This window comes from Haliotis asinina, chromosome 4 (assembly GCF_037392515.1).
Source record: "Haliotis asinina isolate JCU_RB_2024 chromosome 4, JCU_Hal_asi_v2, whole genome shotgun sequence".
NCBI lineage: Eukaryota > Metazoa > Mollusca > Gastropoda > Lepetellida > Haliotidae > Haliotis > Haliotis asinina.
The window spans coordinates 16,336,186-16,340,729 of record NC_090283.1 but is presented as its reverse complement, the minus strand read 5'-3'; the positions used below and the strand labels follow the sequence as shown (position 1 = coordinate 16,340,729).

Here is a 4,544-nt window from a genome sequence, read left to right as displayed (position 1 = left end):
AGGGTGTCTTCAGGGTGGTTAATGTAGCTTCAGGTTAACTTTGTTCCCTGGAAGTCACGAAGTAGACTGTACAGAACCCAGACACATCCTAGGTGGGTCACATTCAGATGACACCATGTCTTCAGGGTGGTTTGTGTAGCTCAAGTCAAACATATTCTGTGAAAGTCATGAAGAAAACAGTGTATAGAGGCCAGATACATGCTAACGGGGTTAGATTCAGGTGGCACCATGTCAACAGGCTGGTTTGTGAAGCTTCAGGTTAAAAGTATTCTGTAGAAGTCATCAAGCAGACCATGTATAGAGCCCAGATACAGGATAGCATGTTTAAAGTTAGATTACATCTTCTGTTCAGGGTGGTTGGTGTAGTTCGAGGTTAATTTTATCTTCTGGTAGTCATGAAGTTGAGTGTGTATAGGGTCCAGATACATGCTAGCTGAGGTAGATGCAGATTACAGGCTGTCTTGAGGGTGGTTTTTGTGTTCCACCAGGTTAAAGATATTCTCTGGTAGTCATGAAGTGGAGTGTGTATAGGGTCCAGATACAAGCTAGATGGGGTAGATTCAGATTAGATGGCTTTTTTAGCTGCAGGTTAAAGGTATTCTTTGGAAGTCACCAAGTAGACTATGTATATAGTCAAGAGATATGCTAGGGTGTTTAATTTTAGATTTTAGAAGTGATTTGTGTATCTGGGGTAAAAGTAGATTACAGAGTTTGTTCAGGGTGTTTTTTCTGGCTCAGTTTCAACTTATTCTCTGGACGTCATGAAGTAAAGTATGTATAGATGCTAGATCCATGCTAGCTGGGGTAGATTTAAATTACAGGGTATGTTCAGGGTGGTTTGTGTAGCTTCAGGTAAGAGGCACTCTCTGGAAGTCATGAAGTAAACTGTGTATAGAGGTCAGATATATGCTAGCTGGGGTAGATTCTGATTTGTATGGTGTCTTCAGGTTGTGTAGCTCCTGGCTAAAGGTATTCTCTGGACGTCATGAAGTAAAGTATGTGTAGAGGCCAGATACGTGCTAGCTGGGGTAGATTTAGATTACAGGGTGTGTTCAAGGTGGTTTGTTTAACTCAGTTTAGACTTATTCTCTGGAAGTGATGAAGTAAAGTATGTATACTTACAGGGTGTCTTCAGGGTGGTTTGTGTAGCTTCAGGTTGAAGGTACTTTCTGGAAGTCATGAAGTAGACTATCACAGCAAAAATAACCTGGTTTCCGCAGTGCGGAAACCTGATGGAAAGTGGACTGAAACTTAAGTTTCCACCAAGAATCCAGTGAGTTTCCGTTCTTTTACACTGAGTTTCCGCAATGACGGAAACTGTCAATTACCCACTTTCTAAGGGTTTCCGCACGGTATCCGTTACCCATGCTCCAACAAGTTTCCGTTGAGTTTCAGTTAAGTTAGAGATCCATCAGGTTTCCGCAGGGTTTCAGTCACCAAGACTCCATCAGGTTTCCGCAGAGTTTCTGTTGCCAGAAAACTTTCCACAGCATTTCATTTACTCGGGTTCACAGGAGTCATTCAATGTGTGTCATTGCATATAATATTCTTGTTACTCCTGGTTGGCAAAGACAATATAAGGAGTTTGTGTACAATCATCACGTATACATAAAGAAAAACAAAAGATACAATAAGATTCACTGTTTTATTTTCAGACAAATATGGATCAAACATATATCTAATAAATAATAAAAAGATATAGCACTAGATAACAGATCAATATTTGTCACTTATGACACAAATATTTCTAAAAACATGCTATAACAGTTGCATCCCTTGACTCCTCCTGCCCCTCCTCACGCTGACACAGAAAAACACACCCCAGTCAGTCAATGCTAAACATATAATAACACACACCATGCAATACAATACAACAATGAAATAAAATGCAATAAAGAACTTAGGTTACATTGAAAGTACAAAAAATGTATTTAAAGTAAATAAAGGTCTCTTGGAAAATAGATAAAAATTATGATTGAATAAAATTGTATTAATTGAAATACAATCAGAATATCAAAACTATTAAAGTTTTACATTGAGAATAATTCAAATTTAATTGATCACAGATAAAATTACGTTCATGTGATCGATTAGCTATTTACTAGCCCACTTGGGCATCCTTGAGCGGATATCTCTGTCATTGTGGTTGGATGCCGCATCCTGGTCTTCATGTTGGCCTTAGCTTTGGTGGTGGCGTTGAAAATTGTGGCTGAGTCCAGTGCAGACATCTTGAGTTTAGATTCCCAGGTAAAGGGGTAAGAGAGCAATGAATTGGCATCTTCTTCATCACTCACAACTGGTGAAGTCATTTCCAAGGTAAGTATAGTTGAAACCCTTTCCTTTCGTCGATCTGGCCAGTCAATAGTTTTCAGGCTTTTCATGCGCAGTGCAATTTTCTGAAAATTAAACAAAAATCAATCAACAGATAAACCATAATGCCAAGATGGATTGCAAATTATTAAAAAGGAAGTGTCGTGAAAAATTATTTACTTCATTAATCACCCCAACACAAGTTAAGCAGTTCATCACATTTAATGACATATCCTATTTTCTTATGGACACACAATCTGTTGCTCTGAAGTGACATGAAGTCACTGAAGTGTAATAACATGTTTATATATCACCATTAACTGACTTGATTCTTATGTTATGATTTATGAAATTATGATCTGAATCATGTGTTACATATCTGTAAAAAGCAATAATCCATAAACATTTTAAATGTATATTTCCAGAACTTAGAATCTGTCACACATTGTAATGAGAAGAATTGTTACATGTTATTATTCGAATAGATATACTTACGGATTTCATTCTTTTTGTTTTTTTTGTTTTTTTGCTGCTGTTCTGTGTGACACTTTCTTTCCGGTTTCTTGTCTACTGAGATCATCACGCCTGTTCCGCCACACTCTACAAAGCGCTTCTGAAAATAAATGTTTAAAGTACTATACAGCATGTTTCACACATTTTAGTTCATCTGTTAGGCAAAGGTATTTATATATGCCATGCTGGCTTGGTTACTGAAGTTAACATCCATAAATCTGTCTTTACACTATTATTTAAATCATTAACTATTTATAATGACAGGCAGGTGAGTGAAAATTACCTGCACAAGATCCTATTGACCATCCTTGGTCGTGATATAGTCACTTGTTTCTTTGACTACTATATTCATAGAGTCCTCGTCATAGGCTTTACTGAAATAAAAACAAATGTCATTTTTCTTGCACTTCATTCAATCATGCATTCAACACAATGTCTATTAAAATTAACGATCGTCAGTGAAAATTATACAACCAAGTAAACTGCAGATTTATAACTTCTGAAAGTTTACCATTTTGTAGTTAAATGATTTAAAATAACCTCCAAAAAGGCTAACCATCCTTTGTGTTATTTCGTGCAAATTCTATGTACATCCTGTTTGCCAAAGTTATGCAACCGGTAAGTGAACAACTGACATAAAGATCATGATAAAAGAAGTTTAGTTATATCACATGACATAACCTTGCAGCAATTAAGCATTGTAAAATCAAGGGGTCAGTTTGATGGCAATTTCACACAGGTGTAATGTTAAACTGATTTAGTTTACCGGCTATTCAAATCCATTTGCAAATGATACTTTCATGTATTTTTCATTTTGAGAAAACGTACGTAGGGAAGTGAATTAATGAAATATTCAAAGTGAAATTACCTAGTAACATGAGCACATACCTTCGATAGACAAGGGTGATCCTCCAGGAGCAGTCGTGTCCAGATTTTTCTCACAACAGCCTAAAAGATTAAATCAAATACGTTAAATATAACAGGTATATATATATGATTATGCTCAACACGTATGTATTAAATTATTGAAAAATTACATGAAATTTTAAATGTATCCTACGCAGAGCTAACAGTTTCTTATATGAATTTAGTGTTTGCCTCAAATAGTTCAGAAACACATCTGACCCCTCTGAGCGAATTTGGGGGTAAACAATTTCATTTCACTAATGATCCAGGATTGCATTTAATAAATTACACCGAAATGTTGCCATTGTAAAAGCCCATCATTTTTATCATTCTTTAAAATATATCTGAATTGGTGAAATACATCTTGCAATACCCAGTAAACCCATGAGTGAACCACTACATATGGCGGATCTTTTTTATGCAGATCGTAATTCATCACCCCCCCCCCCCCCCCCCCCCCACACACACACACACCTTTTGTACAAGTGTTAACCGAGTTGCAACGCTAAAATTTGCAAACTATTAACAGGAGCACTAAAATCAAAAGTCTGCCCCTTAAAATACTTATGGTTAGTACTAAGATAGTTACTTACAAATACAAGCTTGGTGTATTCTATCTACCATGTCGATCTATTGAAATGGAATATAAACAAACTTATTTTTCAGGCCTATTTTACTTAGATTTAACGATCACATTTAAAAATAATACGAGCGAAAATATACATTCGCGGGATAAACTTTATAATCTATCCGGATTTCTGTCATTAACGCAATATTTCTTTAAACGTTATTTACAATAAAATACCCTCGGTCTT

At 36.1% G+C, this 4,544-nt stretch overlaps 1 long non-coding RNA gene across 1 annotated transcript; it reads right to left on the bottom strand.

The window, feature by feature from the left end:
- Positions 1 to 1,631: 1,631 nt before the first annotated feature.
- Positions 1,632 to 4,178, bottom strand: LOC137282300 (uncharacterized). Its single transcript, XR_010956797.1, has 4 exons — positions 3,712 to 4,178; positions 3,107 to 3,197; positions 2,806 to 2,923; positions 1,632 to 2,396 (listed from the first exon to the last, which is right to left on the bottom strand). It is a non-coding gene; the product is annotated as an uncharacterized lncRNA (long non-coding RNA).
- Between the last annotated feature and the right edge of the window lie 366 nt (positions 4,179 to 4,544).